Here is a 27,589-nt window from a genome sequence, read left to right on the forward strand (position 1 = left end):
CCCGGAGGGAGTATGAGAGTTCCATGATAGTACAGAGTCACAGGAGAGAACGCAGAGTTCCAGGAGGGAGTATGAGAGATCCATGACTGTACAGAGTCACAGGAGAGAACGCAGAGTTCCAGGAGGGAGTATGAGAGATCCATGACTGTACAGAGTCACAGGAGAGAACGCAGAGTTCCAGGAGACAATGTGGAGTTCCATGAGGAAGTATGAGAGTTTCATGACACTACAGAGTCACAGGAGAGAACGCAAAGTTCCAGGAGGCAATGTGGACCACGTTCCAGGAGGAAGCATAAGAGTTCCGTGACGGAATCCAGAGTGTCTGTGTCATGCAGTAGTACAAGAATAAGAGGGAGTGTATTGGCGGGCAAAAAGGGGGAACAGAAAGATCCAGGAGAAGCGCCGAGTGTTAAGAGAAAGGTGAGAGTTCCAGGAGGAAGCAGGAAGCTTCAAGAGAGAACGTAGACTTTCAAGAGAGAGAAGAGGAATATTTAGAGAATACAAAATTCCAAAGAGTATGATGGAGTTGTAGGATAAGTTGTGGACTTCCAGGCTTCCAGGAGGAAGAGCGTAGCGTCCAGAGGTGTGATGTCAGATGAGGAAGCATACAGTGCTGAGAGGAAATTGTGAGTTCCAGGGAAGGGCGCGTTGTTCTAGGGAGGGTAAACAGAGCCAGTAAGAAGTGCAGAGTTTCTAGAGGGGAACATAGCGATCTAGAAAAGAATATAGAGTTCCAGTAGGGGCGATAGTGTTCCAGAAGGGAATATATAGTATGTCAGGAGGGAATGTTGGCTTCCAGGAGAGTGCATACGGGTCCAAGAGAGGGCTCCAGAGGAATGCATACGGCTCCAGGAGAGTGCATAAGGCTCCAGGAGAGTGCATACTGCTCCAGAAGAGAGCATACAACACCAGAATAGTGCATACGGTTCCAGGAGAGTGCGTACTGCTCAAGGGGAGTGCATAGTGCTCCAAGAGAACGCATACTGCTCCCGAAGAGTGCATACGGCTCAAGGAGAGTGCATACGGCTCCAGGAGAGTGCATACGGTTCCAGAAGAGTGCATACTGCTCCGAAGGAGTTCATAGTGCTCCAAGAGAGTGCATACTGCTCCAGGAGAGTGCATATGGTTCCAGGAGAGTGCATACTGGTTCAGGAGAGAGCATACCATTAGAGGACATACTATTCCAGGAGAGTGCATTCTGCTCCAGGAGAGTGCATGCGGCTCCAGGAGAGTGCTTACGGCTCCCATAGAGTGCATACGGATTCCGGAGAGTGCATACTGCTCCCAGAGGGTGCATGCGGCTACAGGAGAGTGCATGTTGCTTCAGGAGAGTGCGTACGGCTCCCGGGGAGTGCATACTGCTCCCGGAGAATGCATACTGCTCCTGGAGAGTGCATATGGCTCCAGGAGAGTGCCTACGGCTCCAGGAGGGCATGGTTCTCCAGGAAAGTGCATACTGCTCCAGGAGAGTGCATGCGGCTCCAGAGAGTGCATACGGCTTCCGGAGAGTGCATACTGCTACAGGAGAGTGCATACTGCTCCCAGAGAGTACATGCGGCTACAGGAGATTGCATGCTTATTCAGGAGAGTGCATACGGCTCCCGGGGAGTGCATACTGCTCCCGGAGAATGCATACTGCTCCTGGAGAGTGCATACGAATCCAGGATAGTGCATACGGGACCAGGAGAGTGCATACTGCTCCAGGAGAGTGCAATCTGCTCCCGGAGGCTGCATGCTGCTCCAGGAGAGTGCAATCTGCTCCAGGAGTGTACATACTGCTCCATGAGAGTACATACTGATCCAGGAGAGTGCATATTGCTCCTGGGAAGTTCATACGGTTCCAGGAGAATGCATTCGGATCCAGGAGTGCATACCGCTCCAGGAGAGAGCATTTCACTCCAGGAGAATGCATACTGCCCCAGGAGAATGCATACTTCCCCAGAAGAGTGCATACGGCTCCGGGAGTGCACACGGCTTTAGGAGAGTGCATACGGATCCAGGAGCGCATACGGCTCTAGGAGAGTGCATACGGCTCCAGGAGAATGCAAATTGCTCCAGAGGAGTACATACAGCTCCAGGAGGGTGCATACTGCTCCAGGAGAGTGCATATAGCTCCAGGAGAGTGCATTATGATCCAGGAGAATGCATATTGCTCCAGGTGAGTGCATACTGCTCCAGGAGAGTGCATACTGCTCCAGGGGAGTGCATACCTCTCCAAGAGAGTGCATACAGCTCCAGGATAGTGTGCATACTGCTCCAGGGGAGTGCATACAGCTCCAAGAGAGTACATACTGCTCCAGGATAGTGTGCATACTACTCCTAGGGAGTGCCTACCACTCCAAGAGAGTGCATACTGCTCCAGGAGAGTGCATACTATTCCAGGAGAGTGTGCATACTGCTCCAGGAGAGTGTGCATACTGCTCCAGGAGAGTGTGCATACTGCTCCAGGAGAGTGTGCATACTGCTCCAGGAGAGTGTGCATACTGCTCCAGGAGAGTGTGCATACTGCTCCAGGAGTGTGTACACTGCTCCAGGAGTGTGTACACTGCTCCAGGAGAGTACATACCGCTCCAGGAGAGTACATACCGCTCCAAGAGAGTGCATACTGCTCCAGGATAGTGTGCATACTGCTCCAGAAGAGTGCATACTGCTCCGGGAGAGTGTGCATACTGCTCCAGGAGAGTGTGCATACTGCTCCAGGAGGCAACATAGGAATCAAGATCGTGTGTAAATTTCCAGAATGGATCTGAGTTTCGGGATGGATTACTGAATTCCAGAAGGAAGTATGTGGTTGCAATAGTGACTATGAAATATGGAGAACATACCAAGTTGCAAGGGGTATTGTGGAGTATCCGGGGTAATTATAGCTACATGAGGAGGTAAAGAGCACCTGGTATGTTGTCAAGAAGGAAATATGGTGTAGTTTCATAGGGAAGTATGGAGTTCCAGGAGGAGGTGTAGTTCAGAAGGCAGTATGAAGTTTCAGGAGCGAATGTGGAGTTTCAGGAGGAGGCGTAGTAATAGAAGGAAGAAGTATGAAGTTTCAGGAGGGCATTTGGAATATTTTAGGAGGAGGTGTAGTTTGAGGAAGGCGTATAGGAGTTCCAGGAGATGTAGTTGTAGGAGAAAGTTCTGAGTTCCAGGATGATAAAAAGTATGTAGCGCCAGACGTGTGTTGAATTTCATGAGTAGTCCCTTTGAGGGTAGTAGTTTCTGGAGGAATATTGAGTTCCAGGAAGGTGTTAAGTTTCAGAAAGAAGTATAGAGCTCCAGGAAGGGGTAGCATAAGAAAAATGGGGAGTTCAGATCTCCCTGAGGGAGTATGGAGTTCCAGGATGAAGGAAAAAATTCCAGGAGAGAGCACACAGGTTAAGGAGATAGTGTAGAGTTCCAGGAAGAGTAAAGGGAGCGTAGAATGCTACGTAGAATGAATGAAAGTTAGAGTTTCAGGAAGAGTAGAGGGAGCGTAGAATTCTACGTAGAGTGGGGGAAAGGTAGAGTTCCCGCAAGAGTAAAGAGAATGTAGAGTTCCAAGAAGGGGAGAGGAATATAAAAAGAAGGGGGAAAGTTTTAGGAATAATTAAAAGATACCAGGAATAGATAAAAGTTAGGGATTTGACAATATTTCCAGGAGGAGGTGTTAAAGTTAAGGAGGGAGGGAGTCTCGGTTGAATGAGGAAGTATGGTTTCGAGGAAGGAGTGTTCAAAGTAAGAATTATGTGGTGGTTCCTAGAGGAGGAGGAGGAGGAGGAGAAATGTTGGTTGCAAGAGGGAGTGCAAAAGATAAGGAGGTATAGTGTTAGAAGCAGTGTAAAGCATTTAATGAGAGTATTGCCTTCAGGAAGAAGACTAAGAGTTAAGGAGGGACTGTTGGTTCCAGGAGGACGTATAGGGCTTAAGGAAAGTGTATATAATTCCAGGAGCTAACCGAGAGTTCCAGGGATATCTAATAAAAGTAAACAGGCAAACAGAGAAGTAAGCAGCATGCGATAGGCAGATGGACAGACAGTAAGAACCAGGAGGAGGGAGGGAGGCAGACTGTAAGACCCAGGAGGAGAGAGGAAGGCAGACAGTAAGACCCCTGAGGGGGGAGGAAGGTAGACAGTAAGACCCAGGAGGAGGGAGGAAGGCAGACAGTAAGACCCCTGAGGGGGGAGGAAGGTAGACAGTAAGACCCAGGAGGGAGGAAGGCAGACAGTAAGAACCCGGAGGAGGGAGGAAGGCAGACAGTAAGACCCAGGAGGAGGGAGGAAGGCAAACAGTAAGACCCAGGAGGAGGGAGGAAGGCAGACAGTAAGACCCAGAAGGAGGGAGGAAGGTAGACAGTAAGACCCAGGAGGGAGGAAGGCAGACAGTAAGACCCAGGAGGAGGGAGGAAGGCAGACAGTAAGACCCAGGAGGAGGGAGGGAGGCATTAAGACCCAGGAGGAGGGAGGAAGGCAGACAGTAAGACCCAGGAGGAGGGAGGGAGGCAGACAGTAAGACCCAGGAGGAGGGAGGGAGGTAGTAAGACCCAGGAGGGAGGAAGGCAGACAGTAAGGCCCCGGAGGAGGGAGGAAGGTAGACAGTAAGACCCAGGAGGGAGGAAGGCAGACAGTAAGACCCAGGAGGAGGGAGGAAGGCAAACAGTTAGACCCAGGAGGAGGGAGGAAGGCAGACAGTAAGACCTAGGAGGAGGGAGGAAGGTAGACAGTAAGACCCCGGAGGAAGGAGGAAGGCAGGCAGTAAGACCCCGGAGGAGGGAGGAAGGCAAGACAGTAAGACCCAGGAGGAGGGAGGAAGGCAGACAGTAAGACCCAGGAGGAGGGAGGAAGGCAGACAGTAAGACCCCGGAGGAGGGAGGAAGGTAGACAGTAAGACCCAGGAGGGAGGAAGACAAACAGTAAGACCCAGGAGGAGGGAGGAAGGCAGACAGTAAGACCCAGGAGGAAGGAGGAAGGCAGACAGTAAGACCCAGGAGGAGGGAGGAAGGCAGACAGTAAGACCCAGGAGGAGGGAGGAAGGCAGACAGTAAGACCCAGGAGGAGGGAGGGAGGCAGTAAGACCCAGGAGGAGGGAGGAAGGCAGACAGTAAGACCCAGGAGGAGGGAGGAAGGTAGACAGTGAGACCCAGGAGGAAGGAAGGCAGACAGTAAGACCCAGGAGGAGGGAGGAAGGTAGACAGTAAGACCCAGGAGGAGGGAGGAAGGCAGGCAGTAAGACCCAGGAGGAGGGAGGAAGGCAGACAGTAAGACCCAGGAGGAGGGAGGAAGGCAGGCAGTAAGACCCCGGAGGAGGGAGGAAGGTAGACAGTAAGACCCAGGAGGAGGGAGGAAGGTAGACAGTAAGACCCAGGAGGAAGGAAGGCAGACAGTAAGACCCAGGAGGAGGGAGGAAGGTAGACAGTAAGACCCAGGAGGAGGGAGGAAGGCAGGCAGTAAGACCCCGGAGGAGGGAGGAAGGCAGACAGTAAGACCCAGGAGGAGGGAGGAAGGCAGGCAGTAAGACCCAGGAGGAGGGAGGAAGGCAGACAGTAAGACCCAGGAGGAGGGAGGAAGGCAGGCAGTAAGACCCAGGAGGAGGGAGGAAGGCAGACAGTAAGACCCAGGATGGAGGAAGGCAGACAGTAAGGCCCAGGAGGAAGGAGGAAAGTAGACAGTAAGACCCAGGAGTAGGGAGGAAGGCAGACTGTAAGACCCAGGAGGGAGGAAGGCAGACAGTAAGACCCCGGAGGAGGGAGGAAGGCAGACAGTAAAACCCAGGAGGAGGGAGGTAGGCAAACAGTAAGACCCAGGAGGAGGGAGGAAGACAGACAGTAAGACCCAGGAGGGAGGAAGGCAGACAGTAAGACCCAGGAGGAGGGAGGAAGGCAGACAGTAAGACCCAGGAGGAGGGAGGAAGACAGACAGTAAGACCCAGGAGGGAGGAAGGCAGACAGTAAGACCCAGGAGGGAGGAAGGCAAACAGTAAGACCCAGGAGGAGGGAGGAAGGTAGACAGTAAGACCCAGGAGGGAGGAAGGCAGACAGTAAGACCCAGGAGGAGGGAGGAAGGCAGACAGTAAGACCCAGGAGGAGGTAGGCAAACAGTAAGACCCAGGAGGAGGGAGGAAGACAGGCAGTAAGACCCAGGAGGAGGGAGGAAGGCAGGCAGTAAGACCCAGGAGGAGGGAGGAAGACAGACAGTAAGACCCATGAGGAGGGAGGAAGGCAGACAGTAAGACACAGGAGGAGGGAGGAAGGCAGGCAGTAAGACCCAGGAGGAGGGAGGAAGGCAGGCAGTAGGACCCAGGAGGAGGGAGGAAGGCAGACAGTAAGACCCAGGAGGAAGGAGTGAGGGAGGGAGGCGGTGTAGACCAAGAAGTAGTAGTGGCGGCGGTGGTCGATGTGTTTTCTTGTGTTGGTGTGTCTCCTTTAAGGTGGGCCACTCACCCCACTCCTCCCCCGTCCAGCCCTCATAGGGGCAGCCTGCACAACGGGTATTATGGTGTTTACATGACGCAATACTGCCCGCCCAGCAGAGAGGGAGTGAGTACTTGCCTCTCTCCTCAATATAAACATCACTGGATTGTCACTAGCGACGCAGGTCGACCTCATTCTTCAACCTGAAGTAAATTTTCGTCTGCCGTCCGATGGTGTGGGAGCGGCAGGTGGTGGTGGTGGTGGTGGAGGTATTTATAGCCAGACAGTATTAACCATAACCTCCCACTTGGTATTACCGGCAGTACCGCGATGGCTTGGTAATGCTGGTAACATTTGAGCGGATTTACCGTGGCACATCCAGGATGGAGTGATAGGCTCATGTTATGATATTAAACTCATTTTTACACCTTACCATAACTAGAAGATAAACGCAAGGAGACCATGAACGTAAGGTGACCATAGAGGGGGGAGATGTCATTAAATATATATAAAAACAAGAAACTGATTAGTTTACCATGAAAATATAATTACGTGATATGGCTTCCCTGATATGTTGTCTCCAGTCTTGCTCTGGTGGCATTACTGATATGGTAATGCAGACTAGGTGTCAGTATGTCTAACTATGAATGCCATACAATACATGTACCACAAACACAACCATCCTTTACATCCCATTACTAACATAAGAATGGTTAAACGCCAACGTGATTCTGACCGTCACATAGAACGTCTCATATAAGCTTATCTGTGTACACGTAAAGCCTTTTTAGTGATGCTCACTCCATTAGCATTTCAAAAACTATAATGGCCACAGACTCTGGTAGACCTACTGTGTGTACTGCTACATGGTGAGTGTTAAGCAAAGGAACATATTTAGAGATGCTTCCCACAATACGGTTCTCTCATCATTGCCACTATGTATGTCCCATCCTTGTGTCCATTTTTGTAGCAACTTCATCCCAACAAGGACCTGGTCTTCAGTTTGAATGTGCTTACTGTCGTGTGATACTTTAAATACCAAGGTTAATTAATGATGTTTGGGATATTTTGGTGGATCATTGTGAGTATTAATCAAAATCCTGACATGCATTAATGTTATGAACTTTGCGGAGGATTAGATAATTTTTTACTTTTTATAGTGGTTAATGAAAGGGAAAAAGAAGAGACAAGGAAAAGTATTTACTAATTTTAGGGGAGGTGAAAAACCAGTATTCTAAAAAGTGGCAGGTCTTAGTTATTAGGGAAGACATGAGAAAGTAGAGAGTTCCAGATCTTCGAGATGTAGGGAAAGAAGCAGGTATCAAAACGGCCCACTCTTGAGTTGCCGATGGCCACGCAAGCGTGATCTAGCTTGTTACTTCTAATGCTGTGGTTGATTGATATTATCGAAGGTACAGTAGTGGATTGATATTCATTCAAATTCAAAATACTGTGATTGATCTGTTCTATTCTAAATATTGTAAATCATGTGGTGGATTGTTGTGATTTGAAATAGTCACTATATATACCCGTCCTTCCCAGCAGTCTGGTACCCGACGGTCATATGCTGTTATCCAAGTTCTCGAGTGTCATACGTGTATCATGTTGACTAACTGGTGAATTTTCTCCCGCAGGTATGTTGGATGAGGCAGTGTGCGTTGTATGAGGTAGGTACGTTGTATGAGGTGTGATGTATGAGGTTCGTTACCGTACGTTGTCTTCGGAGGTTTTTCGCCCCAGCGGCCGAGTCCAGAATGTTCATTTGGGTCGTTGGTTGACCAAGCTGCTAGATGCCGCAAATGCTGATGCTCCATACATCTCATGGTGTTTCTGATGGCTTCAAGAAATTTGTTGAATACTCTTGAGCCTCGGATGTTGAAGGTATTTTCTCTTGTCCTTATTTCACCTTTTGATTTCAGTTGTAATATTTTATAGAGTTTTCTACGACTGCCTTACAGATGGGCTAAATATTTTTGATTGTTACTTAGGGACCACGTCCTTCAACCATTCTCCAGTATAGTGATGCGCCTCTCCAGTCTGCCCTGTAGAGAACTCAGCCTGGGTGATTGCAGTGGTTCCCATTAGTTCAAACCCTTTGCAGAGTTACTGCTGACCAGGAAAGATCTTTGCCCACTCTGGCTCTCCATTCTTCCTGCTTGAGAGGTAATGTTAGTGTATAGCGTCATCATTTGTGTCTCTTGTCCGAAAGGTCTGCAGGAGCCATCCCATTATCATTTAGCATGAGTCAACTTTTACCTTGTATGTGTGATGGCAAGTTCATGAGACCTCATTACTCTGTGGTACTTCATATTAATCCATCGTGGCGTGTTGATGTCTGTCTCCGTCCGGTATGTGCCTCGAGGAGTCTTCGGGGGTCTTCACCCCAGCAGCTTCTTCGGCCAGGCCCAGACTGATGGATTGGGTCCTTGGTCGACCAGGTTTTTGGAAGCCGTAGCCTCAGGCCCACATAGCCCCCAACAGCCTGCCTGGTCTGGTACTGCTTTTAATTTCTTCGCTTTCCTCATACCGGATGAGTTGGTACTTTCCCTCATTGAAATAAATGTACGTTAATTTCAGTGGCCCAGTGGACATTTTGCTCATGTCTGTTTGTATTTCCTTAATATCTCCTATTGACAAGATTTTCACTCATTCTAGTTTTATCTGCAGAATGTGATATGAAACTGTGACTCATGTGGGAGTCAATATGAGATATGAGAATGAGGAGCAGGAGGGGTCAGACTTATCCATGTCATGAGGAGTTGAACATTTGACTCCCGGAAAGAGCAGAGTTTTGACCTGCGTGTATCCATCTCCCAGTAATACCAGTTATTCCCATCGTTTGCATTTTATGCGCCATGACGCCATGATCACATGTGTCAAATCCTTTTGCAGTGTGTGTGTAAATCACGTCAGCATTTTGTTTGTTCACCAGAGCTCCAGCTATCATCATGATCAAGTGAATGAGAGAGAGAGAGAGAGAGAGAGAGAGAGAGAGAGAGAGAGAGAGAGAGAGAGAGAGAGAGAGAGAGAGAGGGAGAGAGAGAGAGGCAAGATCTTCCCATATCTTGTTGTCCTGGGTTATGCAGATTGCTCTCTCGTCCATATATTCAGCCAGCTTGCCTCTGTGGCTGGACTCTCTGGAAGATATCGTTACGTGCGGTGTCAGTGTAGGTGTGTTGTGTGAGGTAGGTGCATTTCATGGGCCAGGTGTTCGTTGTGTGAGGGAGGCAGGTTGCATGAAGCAGTACCCGGACGGTCAACAGGTGGTGTCTGACATGGTTCAGCTCAACTTTTAACGTCCTCATTATCATCCAAGTAACGCTTCTCATGATGATCATACTCCTAATTATTCTCATTAACATCCTCATGACGTCCATATCACTAGACCACACTCATCATCCTCACGATGCCAGAGTAATTGTGTTCTCTATTACTTTCAACTCTCATACGTTTACCCTCTCCACCTCCGTACTCATCAGCTTCACCGCGCTCTCATTATCCTCTTGGCATAGTAATTACCCTCAGTTAATTGCCCTCATTAACATGCTAACTCATCTTCTTGCTCTCTCCGACTGCATGGTGGGTGGGTCGGGTTGGGTGGGTGCTGGAGGTACAGGTCTGATGGCAGACGGTGGTGGTGTGATGGTCGGTTACTGACGAGGACTTGACACAAGAGTTGATGGTCTATGACCAGGTTATCTGCTGGAGGTCAGTACATGGGAAGGACAGATAACACAAGACCTGATGGTCTATGACCAGGTTATCTGCTGGAGGACAGTACATGGGAAGGACAGATAACACAAGACCTGATGGTCTATGACCAGGTTATCTGCTGGAGGACAGTACATGGGAGGGACAGATAACACAAGACCTGATGGTCTATGACCAGGTTATCTGCTGGAGGTCAGTACATGGGAAGGACAGATAACACAAGACCTGATGGTCTATGACCAGGTTATCTGCTGGAGGACAGTACATGGGAGGGACAGATAACACAAGACCTGATGGTCTATGACCAGGTTATCTGCTGGAGGACAGTACATGGGAAGGACAGATAACACAAGACCTGATGGTAGGGTCATCAGGCAGGGGTGGTGATGGTGGTGGTAGGGTCTTGCCTGGTAAGAGAGCCTTGCTATAGGTAGTAATGGTGGGGTCATCATCAGCCAGGCTGATCTGCTATAATGAGGCTGGCATTATCCCAGATTGAGGCCTCCATAATGAGGTATGGTTGGCGTCTTCAGGTCCCCCTGGGTGGGGGTGATGATGGTCTTGTGGTGGTTGTATGATGTTAGTGATGGGATGTTGTGTTGATGGTCAGGAGATGTGATGGGTGGTGGTGATAGTGATGGATTCTCTGCTCGTGTGGTTGTGGTGGCCTCATGTGTGGTAGTAGTTGAATGATGTGTGGTAATGATGGCGTGGTATGTGATGGTAGTTGTTGTTGTTATGGTGTCATATGTGGTAGTGATGATGGTGGTGGTATGGTACTGATGGTGATGGTGGTCTGATGTACGGTAGTGATGGTGGTAATTTGTAGGTGTGGTAGTGGTAGTGGTGATAATTGTAGGTGTGGCAGTGGTGGTGATAATTTGTAGATGTGGTAATGGCGGTGGTAATTTCTTTGTGTCTGTGTGTGTGTGTGTGTGTGTGTGTGTGTGTGTGTGTGTGTGTGTGTGTGTGTGTGTAGGATGGTAGTAAGTGTAGTAATTATTACGTGAGTGGATCACTTTACCCATTGTCAGGTGTCCAGGATCTCGCTGGATCCTTACTGCTCAGGAATAATCTAAAACAAATTCGTTAGGAAACATTACAGACTTCCCCCTCCTCCTCCTCCTCCTCCTCCTCCTCCTCCTCCTCCTCCTCCTCTCTCTCTCTCTCTCTCTCTCTCTCTCTCTCTCTCTCTCTCTCTCTCTCTCTCTCTCTCTCTCTCTCTCTCTCTCTCACATAGATGGAAGGCAGGTATCGACCAGGGGCGCACAACACCCGTATCACCCCCGCCTGTGTATCGGGAGGCCTAGTGCCGGCTGGGCATCCAGCCAGCACTTCAGTAGATGTCTTGTCTCACTCTCTTGGCCCAGATAGTTGTCTCTTCCTACTGCCTCACCCACACGATGGCTGCTGGCTTTCAAGTCCACATTCTTCATCATCTCACACACACGTACTTGCATGACCCGTTCTTTGTAACTAGATTTTCCTACGGTGAAGACATCAAGTATATTCTCTCTCTCTCTCTCTCTCTCTCTCTCTCTCTCTCTCTCTCTCTCTCTCTCTCTCTCTCTCTCTCTCTCTCTCTCTCTCTCTCTATCTTCTATCTCATATATATATATATATATATATATATATATATATATATATATATATATATGTATATATACACGTTCGTTAGCGGACTCCGCGTGCTTTGATTACACTGCAGATACAGACGCAACCTGGGCTGGGTTGTATCATCGTTAGTGGAAGAAAAAGAGTACAATCTCGTCGTGGAACTTCTCAAGACAAAGAACCATAATTTTCCTGCCACTGGATGTAGCGCAGCCTTCACACACACACACACACACACACACACACACACACACACACACACACACACACACACACACACTATAGACGAAATGATCCAAACACTCTATGAACAAAGAAGAATATTGTTGTCAGATTTTTTTTCTTTTCGTGGGAGGCTCCAGTCACATTAAGGCCGGGCCTTATTTGAAATATAGAGAAGGTAATGAAATGGAAAAAGAAAAGACAAAGGAAAGTATTTACGAATTTCAGAGAAAGTGAAAAACCTGTCTTTTAAAATGTTCCAGGTCACAGTTATTGGGAAAGGCATGAGAATGTAGAGAGTTCCTTTTAAAGCTTCAAGGTGCAGGGATATACACAGTTATCAAAACGGCCCACCTTTAAGTTGCCGATGGCCACATAGTAATCATGTGAGGCAGCAGCTTGCCAAGTACTGCGTGGTTGGTCTAGCTACTGGTGGGGGCACACAAGCAGCCAGCACATGGGAACAAAAAACCAAAATAATACATAGCTACAGAAGAGGGAAAGTGAACCAACATTGCGTTACTTGACCTGTGCTGCTGGGGTGAAGGACTGTTGACACATTACCACAGTTAGTGACACGGTACAATCCCACGGACCCTGAGCTTGAATATGTGCCGGTATAATGTACTCTGGCTCGGTGAACTATTGGTGAACTGTCACGAATCACGCACTGTAATTGCACTGCGGTACGAAAAGGCACAGCAGGAGGGAGGCTTCAGCTACCAGCAGTGGCTCCCAACTTTTGATAGTACCAGTTGGTGTAGCCTCTCTACCCACGGATTGTAACATCATGTAGTGTCGTCGGCTGGCCTACCTGCCCATGACCACGTGTAACACCAGGAAATGTGGTTACGTACGTGGCCTGCCTACCCCTGTCCTGTACGGACGGTTGTCAAGCACAGTACCTGGTCCTACAGCAACATGACGGGGCTGGGCCGGCTCCTCCCTGCTTGAGTGACAACCTCACGTCAGCTGTGGCCGAACGTTAGCATCACAACATTGAAGATATCAGCAACTTCTTACACCCTGTTACTGACCCAAGTTAACATTCCAGATTACCATTTGTCTTGGCCACATCGAGGCGAACGTCTTGACCAAGACAAGAATGTAACTTATCTTGTAAACACGATGGTCTGTTGACTTACCAACTCTTATATAACATCTCCGCTGTATAGTGTAGCGTCCAGCGAACATTGCTAACATCAGCCTCTCACAGTGATCTGTCATTATACAACTCAGCAGCCAGACACACACACACACACACACACACACACACCGAGCTGATGAGGTGGATGGTTCCGTGTATGTAGTGTGGTAGTTGTGGTGCTAGAGGTCTGTCAGGGGTGCTGATGTGTTGTAGTGATGGTGGGTTGGGTGGTCAGTGTAGGGATGGTGGGTTGGGTGGTCAGTGTAGGGATGGTGTGTTCGGTGGTCAGTGTAGGGATGGTGGGTTGGGTGGTCAATGTAGGGATGGTGGGTTGAGTGGTCAGTGTAGGGATGATGGGTTGGGTGGTCAGTGTAGGGATGGTGGGTTGAGTGGTCAGTGTAGGGATGGTGGGTTGAGTGGTCAGTGTAGGGATGGTGTGTTCGGTGGTCAGTGTAGGGATGGTGGGTTGGGTGGTCAATGTAGGGATGGTGTGTTGGGTGGTCAGTGTAGGGATGGTGGGTTGGGTGGCCAGTGTAGGGATGGTGGGTTGGGTGGTCAGTGTAGGGATGGTGGGTTGAGTGGTCAGTGTAGGGATGGTGGGTTGGGTGGCCAGTGTAGGGATGGTGGGTTGAGTGGTCAGTGTAGGGATGGTGGGTTGGGTGGTCAGTGTAGGGATGGTGGGTTGAGTGGTCAGTGTAGGGATGGTGGGTTGGGTGGTCAGTGTAGGGATGGTGGGTTGGGTGGTCAGTGTAGGGATGATGGGTTGGGTGGTCAGTGTAGGGATGGCGAGTGGTCAGTGTAGGGATGGTGGGTTGGGTGGTCAGTGTAGGGATGGTGGGTTGGGTGGTCAGTGTAAGGATGGTGGGTTGGGTGGTCAGTGTAGGGATGGCGGGTTGTCAGTGTAGGGATGGTGGGTTGGGTGGTCAGTGTAGGGATGGTGGGTTGGGTGGTCAGTGTAGGGATGGTGGGTTGGGTGGTCAGTGTAGGGATGGCGGGTTGTCAGTGTAGGGATGGTGGGTTGGGTGGTCAGTGTAGGGATGGTGGGTTGGGTGGTCAGTGTAGGGATGGTGGGTTGAGTGGTCAGTGTAGGGATGATGGGTTGGGTGGTCAGTGTAGGGATGGTGGGTTGAGTGGTCAGTGTAGGGATGGTGGGTTGGGTGGTCAGTGTAGGGATGGTGGGTTGGGTGGTCAGTGTAAGGATGGTGGGTTGGGTGGTCAGTGTAGGGATGGCGGGTTGTCAGTGTAGGGATGGTGGGTTGGGTGGTCAGTGTAGGGATGGCGGGTTGTCAGTGTAGGGATGGTGGGTTGGGTGGTCAGTGTAGGGATGGCGGGTTGTCAGTGTAGGGATGGTGGGTTGGGTGGTCAGTGTAGGGATGGTGGGTTGGGTGGTCAGTGTAGGGATAGTGGGTGGTCAGTGTAGGGAAGATAGCGAGGGTAGTGGTAGTGGTGGTGGTTGCAGTAGACATGAGCCACGGTGCGCGGGCGAGGTAGCCTGGCTCAGCTGAGATTGTGTGGAGGGTGTGGCATGTTCCTCAGTCAAACATTTTACGGCCAGGCCGCCTCGAATGTCAATAACCCCGGCGTCATGCGTTGCCTGAGGTTGGTGGTTGTACAGGTGTGGAGACCAGGTGGGGGTTGAGGGTGAGGCAGCCGTGAGGTGGGGGTTGAGGTTGAGGCAGCCGTGAGGTGGGGGTTGAGGGTGGGGCAGCCGTGAGGTGGGGTTGAGGGTGGGGCAGCCGTGAGGTGGGGGTTGAAGGGTGGGGCAGCCGTGAGGTGGGGGTTGAGGGTGGGGCAGCCGTGAGGTGGGGGTTGAGGGTGGGGCAGCCGTGAGGTGGGGGTTGAGGGTGAGGCAGCCGTGAGGTGGGGGTTGAGGGTGGGGCAGCCGTGAGGTGGGGGTTGAGGGTGAGGCAGCCGTGAGGTGGGGGTTGAGGGTGGGGCGTGGGTGGAAGGGCAGGGATCTCAGACGTGCTCATCCTGAGGTCAGTGTGGGCCGCCAGGTGGTACACTGGTGGTACGGCAATGTAACATGGCAGGGAGGATGTTGTACCGCAGCAGGGAGGGAGGGAAGACACACTGTGCCGCAGCAGGGAGGGAGGGAAGACACACTGTGCCGCAGCAGGGAGGGAGGGAAGACACACTGTACCGCAGCAGGGAGGGAGGGAAGACACAGTGTACCGCAGCAGGGAGGGAGGGAAGACACACTGTGCCGCAGCAGGGACGGAGGGAGGGAAGACAGTGTACCGCAGCAGGGAGGGAGGGAAGACAGTGTACCTCAGCAGGGAGGGAGGGAAGACAGTATACCGCAGCAGGGAGGGAGGGAAGACACACTGTGCCGCAGCAGAGAGGGAGGGAAGACAGTATACCGCAGCAGGGAGGGAGGGAAGACAGTGTACCGCAGCAGGGAGGGAGGGAAGACACACTGTGCCGCAGCAGAGAGGGAGGGAAGACAGTATACCGCAGCAGGGAGGGAGGGAAGACACACTGTACCGCAGCAGGGAGGAAGTGAAGACAGTATACCGCAGCAGGGAGGGAGGGAAGACAGTGTACCGCAGCAGGGAGGGAGGGAAGACAGTGTACCTCAGCAGGGAGGGAGGGAAGACAGTATACCGCAGCAGGGAGGGAGGGAAGACACACTGTGCCGCAGCAGAGAGGGAGGGAAGACAGTATACCGCAGCAGGGAGGGAGGGAAGACACACTGTGCCGCAGCAGAGAGGGAGGGAAGACACAGTGTACCGCAGCAGGGAGGGAGGGAAGACACAGTGTACCGCAGCAGGGAGGGAGTGAAGACACACTGTGCCGCAGCAGGGGGGGAGGGAAGACACAGTGTACCGCAGCAGGGGGGGAGGGAAGACACAGTGTACCGCAGCAGGGAGGGAGGGAGGGAAGACACAGTATACCGCAGCAGGGAGGGAGTGAAGACACACTGTGCCGCAGCAGGGAGGGAGGGAAGACAGTATACCGCAGCAGGGAGGGAGGGAAGACAGTATACCGCAGCAGGGAGGGAGGGAAGACAGTATACCGCAGCAGGGAGGGAGGGAAGACACACTGTACCGCAGCAGGGAGGGAGTGAAGACAGTATACCGCAGCAGGGAGGGAGGGAAGACACACTGTACCGCAGCAGGGAGGGAGTGAAGACAGTATACCGCAGCAGGGAGGGAGGGAAGACAGTATACCGCAGCAGGGAGGGAGTGAAGATAGTATACCGCAGCAGGGAGGGAGGGAAGACAGTATACCGCAGCAGGGAGGGAGGGAAGACAGTATACCGCAGCAGGGAGGGAGGGAAGACAGTATACCGCAGCAGGGAGGGAGGGAAGACAGTATACCGCAGTAGGGAGGGAGGGAAGACAGTATACCGCAGCAGGGAGGGAGGGAAGACAGTATACCGCAGCAGGGAGGGAGGGAAGACACACTGTACCGCAGCAGGGACGGAGGGAGGGAAGACAGTATACCGCAGCAGGGAGGGAGTGAGGTAGAAGGGAAAGTCGTCATTAGGATGCAGGTCGTCACTCGACGTAATGAGGCGACCAGAACACTTCACACTCACCACACACTTGACGCTGTGCCACAACCTGACACTGTGTCACACTTGACACTCTGCTGTAGCCTGCTACTGTGCTGAAACCACACACACTTTGTCACACGACACTGTGCCACACTTGACACTGCTATGACCTGACACTGTGCCACACTTGACGCTCCGCCATAACCTGACAGTGTGCTATAACCTGACACTGTGCTATAACCTAACACTATGCCACACTTGACGCTGTGCTATAACCTGACAAAGTGCCACACTTGACACTGTGTTGGAACATGACACTCTGCCACACTTGACACCGTGCTACACTTGATACTGTGCCACACTTGACACTGTGTAATAACCTGACACTGTGCCACACTTGACACTGTGCTGTAGCCTGACATTGTGCCTTACTTAACACTGTGCCACACTTAACATTATGCTGTAAGCTGACACTGTGCCACACTTGACACTGTGCTATAACCTGACACTGTGTCACACGACACTATGCTATAACCTGACACTGTGCCATAACCCGACACTGTGCCACAACCTAACACTGGCCACACTTTATACTGTGCTAAAACCTGACACTGTGCCACACTTTACACTGCCACAACCTGACACTAAGCCACACTTTATACTGTGCTAAAACCTGACACTGTGCCACACTTTACACTGCCACAACCTGACACTAAGCCACACTTTACACTATGCCACAACCTGACACTGTGCTACAAACTGACACTGTGCCACAACCTGACACTGTAGCACATCTTACACAATGCGACAAGCTGACACTGTGCCACACTTGACACTGTGCTACACCTGATACTGTTGCCTCAAGCTGACACTGTGCCGCACCTGACACCGTGCTACACCTTATACTGTTGCCTCAAGCTGACACTGTGCCACACTTGGCTCTGTGCTACACCTGATACTGTATCCTCAAGCTGACACTGTGCCGCACCTGACCCCGTGCCACACCTTATACTGTTGCCTCAAGCTGACACTGTGCCGCACCTGACCCCGTGCCACACCTTATACTGTTGCCTCAAGCTGACACTGTGCCGCACCTGACCCCGTGCCACACCTTATACTGTTGCCTCAAGCTGACACTGTGCCACACCCAATACTGTTGCCTCAAACTGACACAGTGCCACAACCAGACACTGTAGCACATCTTACACAATACGACAAGCTACCACTGTGCCACACCTGACACCGTGCCACACCTGATACTGTTGCCTCAAGCTGACACTGTGCCACACCTGATACTGTTGCTTCAAGTTGACACTGTGCCACACCTGACAGCCCGACCTGACATTATGCCACACCAGATATTGTGCTTTACTAACTATGCCACACTTGACACTGTACCACACCTGTCAGTGCTGCATTCTGACACTACCTCATCCTGATACTGTACCTGACACTGTACCACAATTGGTACCACAACAACTGACACAGTCTGACATTGCCACACCTGAATGGCCATCGGGTTAGTGTGACTGCTACCACACCTTGACGATACGTAACACTCAGTGCCACATTCACTGTGACCCAGTGCCACATTCACTGTGACCCAGTGCCACATTCACTGTGACCCAGTGCCACACTCACTGTGACCCAGTGCCACATACACTGTGGCTCTGGTACATTCACTGTGACCTACTGCCACATTCACTGTGACCCAGTACCACATTCATTGTGACCCAGTACCACATTCACTGTCACCCACTGCCACATTCAGTGTCATGCTGCTGACGAGACCCATGAATCCTGACAACATAGTAGACATACACACACGGACGTCCGGAACACCAGTGTACACATGAGAAGCCCAGACCGACACACACACACACACACACACACACACACACACACACACACACACACACACACACACACACACCGGTCAACACATGATTACTGTACATAATGATGTAGTTAAGAGGGTGAAAAATCACGGAACATTATGGAAGACCTTCGTTCACATGAGCATCATAAGTGAGGGACAACTTGGATATGTTCCTGGTGAAGGTGGCAGACTCGTCCATCGCCTCGTCATAATGATATTCTGGACACACTGATCAATGGGCGGAAAAATGGACACTTTTTTTTCATGATTTTGCAAAAGCATTGAGTAAAGTACTGCCACATTCAGTGTCACCCAGTGCAACATCCACAGTCACCCGGTGCAACATCCACTGTCATCCAGGACAACTTCCAGAGTCACCTAGTGCAACAGCCAGTGTGAACCAGTGCAACATCCAGTGTCACCCAGTGCCACATCGTGTCTTCTAGTGCATCATTCTGTATCACCTAGTGTCACTCAGTGCAACAGCCAGTGTCAGTCAGTAGTACATGCGTGTACATCCTTCAGTAATCATGTACTGAGTATACTGTCTTACTCTCCTCTCCTTCTTCTGTATCTGCTGTATGGTCGGTCTGTATCTGCTGTATGGTCGGTCTGTACCTGCTGTATGGTCGGTCTGTATCTGCTGTATGGTCGGTCTGTATCTGCTGTATGGTCGGTCTGTACCTGCTGTATGACCGGTCTGTACCTGCTGTATATGGTCGGTCTGTCATGCCGTAAACCAGTGACGACATCTGTCCACCTTCTGCGTTATGACTCCCTCCAATCATGGTGTCGCCCTCTTCTTAACTGGATCCTTCAGTGCTGACTCGTCAACCATTGTGTCTCCGACATTGTTCAAAGTCTCCTTTTTCAGCCAACAAGCGCTGCTCCTCTGTGCTCTGTACTGTTCTTAGCCTTTCATCAACCAGGCCATGAACGTCTGTAATTGCTCCATCTGTGATTTAGAATATTACATATTATTTACGACAGCTTCACATAATTTCCTGTCGACCTATTGTCGCATGTCCTGGAGTGTGTGTGTGTGTGTGTGTGTGTGTGTGTGTGTGTGTGTGTGTTTTCCACTGCCTCAGTCGTATGTTTTGTGTCAGTTGATCAGCCTTTGTGAAAATTACTGCAGCTGCTCCTCCCTGCCTACGATTGTCCATATATTGTATGTGTGGTTTAGGCACTTCCTTATACTGAACAGCCTCTCGGACATCAGACCTTTTTGTTCTTCATTGATTTCACCTTCTTTGCTTTGTTCACATTCCCTCCGAGGCCCATCATACGAAGAAGTGTCAAATGCTTTCTGGCTGCCCAGATACAACCAGATCCACCCAGGCTTCCCTCTTGTTTAAGGTAGAGCTCTCTCTCTCTCTCTCTCTCTCTCTCTCTCTCTCTCTCTCTCTCTCTCTCTCTCTCTCTCTCTCTCTCTCTCTCTCTCTCTCGTAGAAATCTAAGAGGCTGTTACACATGACCTTCTTACCCTAAAACCGTTCTGTGTCTCACTCACTTGATGTTTCCTTTGTACAGAGACATCAGATGTGGTCCAGATATCTTATTTGGAACATTACAGACCACCCTCGTCAGTGAGTCTGGCCTGTGGTCCAGCTCCTCTTTCCCCTCTTCTTTCTCATAGATAAGGTACTAGATAGGTTCGTCCATATCCATTCCCTTGGCACACAACATCAGCATGTATGGTTGGTGAAGATTTCATCACGACCATGAGCCTTGTGAGGGTCAATACTTTGAAGTATTCAAGTCCTCCCATTATGTCTGTAGTAAATATCTCAATATTTTCGAAAACTTCCTCCTTTATCCATCACACAGGTGCTGGGGCTGTAGGTGTCTTCCAGTGTCAAAACAGTTTTGAACTTGTTATTCAGTTGTTCATGTATCCGTACATCAACCTCACCAACTCGCCCCTCTGAATCCCTTAGCCTAATTAAGTCTTTAACTGACCACAGACTCTTGATTTTATGGAAATGTTCTGAATTTTCTCCTACCTTGTCCACAATATAATGTTCAAAGTTGCTTTGTTCCTCCTTTCTTATCTTAGTGAACTCGTACCTTGTTCTCTTAAACCTTGCAAAAGTTGGCTGGCTGGAATGTCGTTAATGTCTTCGTCACTACACATCGCGAAGCTCCTTTGCTCTATGACATCTTGTATATTACCAGTCTGTCCTCTTTCTTACATTCCCGCTTTATATAATGCCAGAGGCATCACTGCTCCTACTCCTTCACTGTCAGCTCCGCAGAACCTCCCACCACAGAGCCCGGGCCCCTGGCTGCTCAACTCCAAACCTCGGTCTGTGTTCTCAAAGAAATCGTTGAGGTTTTCGTAATTTCGGGTATTATATCTCATGTGTGTCAGGCATTGTAACTCTTTCACATCAGCCAGTAATTCATCACCGTCTGCATACATCACCTTCAGCCTGACGTCCCCATCTGGTATTACAGTTTGCTACAGTGGCTCTCCCATTATGCAGTGTTGTTCGTCTCCATTTGGGTTATAAATGTGTGGCCCTACGTGGCTCTGAACTTATTAGTTTCTGTAGAAAAATGGATGGAAGTCCCCACTCAAAATTGCAGCACTGTTCACTTCCTGATGATAGTTTGTACTTTTACCTCGTACTAGATAAGGAACTGTTGATTTTTCCAATATTCTTGTGTGTGTGTGTGTGTGTGTGTGTGTGTGTGTGTGTGTGTGTGTGTGTGTGTGTGTATTACGGGGAGAGAGTTTTACACTCGTGTTACCCCGTCTCGTAACCATGTTTATATGTACCATGTCTTTTCTCCTCTGTGTGTACACACTCTCGTGCGCCCCAACCTAAGCCAAGTACCCAATCACTAACCATCCCTAAGGGAAAGATAAGCACCTGGGTTGGATATCAGCTGCGTCCTACGCTCAGGGTTCGAACCCGGGCAGGTCCGTGTGCGAACCATGGTCAGCGTCCATTTGAAGTATATAAGTTTTCCATTACCGTCGTCTTTGTGATCATTGTATGGGTGAGGCAAGGAGCGGACGTGTGAAGTAGATCATTCTAACACCTGCTTACCTTCCCGTCTCCCTGGTGATGTTGGTGGTGATGTGTGGAACATCCGACCCGTGACGTGACCCAAGATGTTGGCACAAGTTAACTGCCCTGACCTGAACACTCGCACGTTGTTGATAAGACACGAAACATTATGACAAGTTTGTGACGTGACATTCGTGAACAGTGTGACAAGTTGATGATGAAGCTCAAGGCAGTGTGAGACTCATGTGGGAATTTGAACGTTACGTAACATTTGTTATACACCCTGAAACGTTATCAGAAACTGATGGTAACACTTGCACCACTGTGACAGGCTTGATGTATGACGTAGAACACTAGCGGGACCGCTGTATCGCCTGGAACATTGAGTCGGGCAAAGTTGTTGTATTACTTAGAATTGAGGTTTCTTCTCCTCCGGGTTTCGGGGGTAGAAGACCGCCCCAGAAACCAGTGAATAGTATGGAAAAAAGTTGGTCGTACAGGCGGTTGAGTCCCTTTGGAAGAGGAGCACAATGGGCGGGTTACATGACGTTTAGAAGTACAGGAGGAGGAGGAGGAGGAGGAGGACACAGGGCAGTGTTAGAGGGAGATCACGTCTCCACACCAGGGAACGACAGGAGGAGAGAGGCCAGGTCTGCACACCAGGGAACACCTAGCTGGTGACAGTGGTAGTACAGGAGGAGGGAGGCCAGGTCTGCACTCCAGGGAACGACCCAGCTGGTGACAGGAGGCAAAGCCAGTGTTATGATCGTGCTGACTACCGTGCCACAGCATGTACATACCTGGCCAGGTGGACATGGGCACTGGTGCCTCACGTCACGCATCACACCACACACACACTAGGCCTCCCCAAAGTACGTGTGACATCCTTTCTTACCTGTAATATTTAGGACTCGGAGACAATCAAGATATTCCCATCTGTGAACACGTTGCTAATGATGGGACGTATGATTTGTTCAGCTTCCATAGACTTTCACACCTGGAAGCCGACAATAGTAACATATGGTTCCCAACAGACGATCTCTTATGGTCTGGTAGATCTGGTAGAACATGGAGGACGGCTGCAGGAAGATCCGGTAGATCTGGTAGAACATGGAGGACGGCTGTAGGAAGATCCGGTAGATCTGGCAGAACATGGAGGACGGCTGCAGGAAGGTTCCCAGCAGACGATCTCGTAAGGTCTGGCAGAACCTGAAGGAGGGCTGCAGGAGACTCCTGGAGTAGTAGTGCACGTAAAGTAACAGTTAACATCCTCACACCAGACCGTGGAAACTGGAAACCCTAAGACTCGTACCAGTGAGTGAGTCATCCACATGCTGGATGACGGGAATGACCAGAGTCACATTAAAAGAAGAGTAAAACCTGTATATTGAGACAAGTTTCTCCCGTGTACAACTCATAACATGGGAGAAAATGTTCTCTGCTTGTGACAGATGACGTCCAACAACAGCGGACGAGAAAGCCACCATTGGGTACCAAATGTTCACGAACAACAACTTGAGATTTGATGTTTGAATGTTTTATCCTCACAACCAAAGGGATGCCATCCACAGCACGCACGGTGAGGGGCCTGCATACAATCCCAGATCCTTCGTGACATTTTGTAATTGTAGTTTTGAGTCGGAGGATGAATCATGTACGTTAGGGTGTAGTCTGGTCGTCAGGATGCGTGGGTCAAGACCTCAGGTTCTTGTGAGCATTGGATGGTCAAGAGCGCTTCTTCTCAGGTGGAGGCGGGTATTGAGGGAAGGTGGAACGGGTCATGTGAGCTATGGAGGTTTTTGTGAGGCGTATAAGGTGGTTCTTATGATGGTTCGTTTGAGTCAGATATTGCGGATCTTATGATGGTTCTTTTGAGTCAGATAAGGTGATTCTTATGATGTTATTTTGATTCAGTTCAGGTGGTCTTTATGTGAAACAAGTTCTTATGGGCTGTGCCCATTATGTGTGTCACTATGGTTCATATAAACATTTGGTGATTCATCATAAACACTTGTGAGTATACGTAAGGTAAGGCAAGGTCCCAGACCCAGCTGTGGGGGTAGAATATCTCCGAAACCATCGTAAGGTATACGTAAGGTAAGGCAAGGTCCCAGACCCAGCTGTGGGGGTAGAATATCTCCGAAACCATCGTAAGGTATACGTAAGGTAAGGTAAGGTCCCAGACCCAGCTGTGGGGGTAGAAGACCTCCGAAACCATCGTAAGGTATACGTAAGGTAAGGTAAGGTCCCAGACCCAGCTGTGGGGGTAGAAGACCTCCGAAACCATCGTAAGGTATACGTAAGGTAAGGTAAGGTCCCAGACCCAGCTGTGGGGAATAGGATCACCACCGTCTCCCTCAGCAGGAAGATGCCCTGCCTGGGGTACCACAGGGAACGGTGTTAGCCTCAGTGCTGTTTGTAATAATTATATCAGACGTCGACAGTTGCAGTTGAGGAAGACATAGGCTTTGCTGATGACACCAGAGTGAGACAGATCGTTTGCTGGTTAGATGGGCATACAAACAGACGGAGACATGGGCAGTAGTGAGCCTGAGGGAATTCAGTCAAGGTGAATTTGAGGAAGTGAGTGCTGGGTTAAGGAAGGATTGATTAGTAGTGCCATGTAAAGGCCCGACCCGGAAGTTGATGAACGGTTGGACAAATGTAAAAGATAATATATTGATAAGATAACACTATCAAGTGATGAACATATGATCATGAGAAGTTTCTGTAGAGGAGATGGAAACTTGTTGATGTTTTCCAAATGGCGTCCTAGCTACGTCTCTTCGTTCTGTATCAAGTGACTGTTATATATATCTCTCTCTCGTATCTCCCCTGATGATGTGATTATTACACGAAAATGCACTTGGTGTGTAGTTAGTCCCACTTCTTTCCATTATTCTTCCTTGCGCCACAATCGTGAGTTATTATTATTATTACTATTATTATTATTATTATTATTATTATTATTATTATTATTATTATTATTATTATTATCATTATTATTATTATTATCATTGTTATTATTATTATTATTATTTTTATTATTATTATTATTATTATTATTATTAGTAGTAGTAGTAGTAGTAGTAGTATTATTAGTATTATTATCCATTGGTTTGGGAAGGTGTTGAGTGTGGATGCGTGTGAGTGTACTAGGAGGGTGAGTTGTCAGACACTGCCACCTGAGTGGCGTCGTCTGGGATAAAGTTGTCCATGTTTATGTCCCGTAGTGGAGGGAGGAGAGGAGAGCTGAGGGGAAGGTTCCCTCCCCCGGCACATGACCAACTGTGAGGGAACAACATGGGGTGCACAGAGGGTGTATACTGACCCTGGGAGTCAGTAGGGAAGGATGTGAGACGGTCTGATGGATCTCCAGCCGTGGTGTGTGTACCCTGGACGTGGCTACTGGAGTTGTTTGTACCGAGGGTAAAGGAAGACTCAGGAAGGAATCCGTGCGTGTTATACTGTCGCTCCTGGTTATTACCTGGGAACTATGGTCATTACAGTTATGAAATGATGATCTTGGTTATTACCTGGTAACTATGGTCATTACAGTTATCAAGTGGTGATCTTGGTTATTACCTGGTAACTATGGTCATTACAGTTATCAAGTGGTGATCTTGGTTATTACCTGGTAACTATGGTCATTACAGTCATCAAATGGTGATCTTGGTTATTACCTGGTAACTATGGTCATTACAGTCATCAAATGGTGATCTTGGTTATTACCTGGGAACTATGGTCATTACAGTTATCAAGTGGTGATCTTGGTTATTACCTGGTAACTATGGTCATTACAGTCATCAAGTGGTGATCTTGGTTATTACCTGGGAACTATGGTCATTACAGTTATCAAGTGGTGATCTTGGTTATTACCTGGTAACTATGGTCATTACAGTCATCAAATGGTGATCTTGGTTATTACCTGGTAACTATGGTCATTACAGTCATCAAGTGGTGATCTTGGTTATTACCTGGTAACTATGGTCATTACAGTCATCAAATGGTGATCTTGGTTATTACCTGGTAACTATGGTCATTACAGTCATCAAGTGGTGATCTTGGTTATTACCTGGTAACTATGGTCATTACAGTCATCAAGTGGTGATCTTGGTTATTACCTGGTAACTATGGTCATTACAGTCATCAAGTGGTGATCTTGGTTATTACCTGGTAACTATGGTCATTACAGTCATCAAATGGTGATCTTGGTTATTACCTGGTAACTATGGTCATTACAGTCATCAAGTGGTGATCTTGGTTATTACCTGGTAACTATGGTCATTACAGTCATCAAGTGGTGATCTTGGTTATTACCTGGTAACTATGGTCATTACAGTCATCAAATGGTGATCTTGGTCTTAATGCACAACTGTGCCAGGTCTTCCTCGTCATCTCATTGTGGCCTACGGGAATCACAACGTTCCCCCCCCCCTGCACACCTCTCTCTCTCTCTCTCTCTCTCTCTCTCTCTCTCTCGGGGCCGCAAGGGGGGGGGGGGGAGGAAGGGGGTCCCCACGTGATAAACAAGAGAGCAACAGGTGATGATCGAATTCATGTGTGTTACATATGTTTTCTGTTGTTTGATGAGCGACTTGACGAATGTTCTCACATTTCATCTTTGTGTCCCAGAGCGGGACAGGTGCCTCGTGGTGGTGGGCTGGGTCATCTCTCTGCTTAACGTGGGGACATTAGCGTCACCTGGTGGGAGGGGCGCTTCCTGTCCCATGAGGAGGTGGAAAGGTGTGACCCAGTGGGAGGGGAGGTTCCTGGTCTTGTGAGGGAGTTCCTGGTCAGGATGGTGACATCAGGTCTGGCGGTCGTGTTAGGCACGACTTGTCCTCCCCCGGAGGTGGCGGGTGTGGTCATCCTCATCCCCTGGGCTGATGTAAAGGTTGGGTCCCCTGGGGGAGGCGCTGTAGGAATGGACGTGTTGTGAGGGAGGGAGTCAGCGGGCGTGTAGGGAGGGAGTTAGCTGACGTGTAGGGAGGGAGTTAGCGGGCGTGTAGGGAGGGAGTTAGCGGGCGTGTAGGGAGGGAGTTAGCGGGCGTGTAGGGAGGGAGTTAGCGGGCGTGTAGGGAGGGAGTTAGCGGGCGTGTAGGGAGGGAGTTAGCTGGCGTGTAGGGAGGGAGTTAGCGGGCGTGTAGGGAGGAAGTTAGCTGGCGTGTAGGGAGGGAGTTAGCGGGCGTGTAGGGAGGGAGTTAGCGGGCGTGTAGGGAGGGAGTTAGCGGGCGTGTAGGGAGGGAGTTAGCGGGCGTGTAGGGAGGGAGTTAGCGGGCGTGTAGGGAGGGAGTTAGCTGGCGTGTAGGGAGGGAGTTAGCGGGCGTGTAGGGAGGGAGTTAGCGGGCGTGTAGGGAGGGAGCTTAGTGGACATGTATGTACATGTCAGGCCAGGCCAATATGTGGCTGTCTCCCGCACCACCACGACCATTGTACCGCTAATTGAATCTAGTCGCCCTCCTGCCACTACCACTACCTGATGCTCCCTCCTGCCGCTACCACTACCTGATGCTCCCTCCTGCCACTACCACTACCTGATGCTCCCTCCTGCCACTACCACTACCTGATGTTCCCTCTGCCACTTGTATATTGTCCTGCTCACCTCCACTGCCCCCCTACCGCCATTATTTTTACATTTACCTGACCCCTACTGTCTCCTGCTGACCCCTACTGTCTCCTGCTGACCCTTACTGACCCCAACTGTCTCCTGCTGACCCCTACTCTCTCCTACTGACCCCAGCTGTCTCCTACTGACCCCAACTGTCTCCTGCTGATCCTACTGTCTCCTGCTGATCCTACTGTCTCCTGCTGACTCCTACTGTCTCCCGCTGACCACTACTGTCTCCTGCTGACCCTCATATCTCCTGCTGCCACTACTGCTGACCCTTCTCCTCTATCCTGCTACCCTTTTTTGCTCTTTCCATTCCCTCCTTCCCTGCCTGCTCCTCCTGCTGGCGATGCAGACATTACCCCTTCTAATGCCCGCAAATTACATAAAGGAAGACCAACAGTAAGAGACCACGGAGTCCCCTCGAGGCTGTTAGTGATGGTGGAGGATGTCAGAAACCAGACTTTGGCTGGTAGAAGGTTGGAGGACATATAGAGCAATCAG

This window comes from Panulirus ornatus, chromosome 46, assembly GCF_036320965.1.
Source record: "Panulirus ornatus isolate Po-2019 chromosome 46, ASM3632096v1, whole genome shotgun sequence".
Taxonomy (NCBI): Eukaryota; Metazoa; Arthropoda; class Malacostraca; order Decapoda; family Palinuridae; genus Panulirus; species Panulirus ornatus.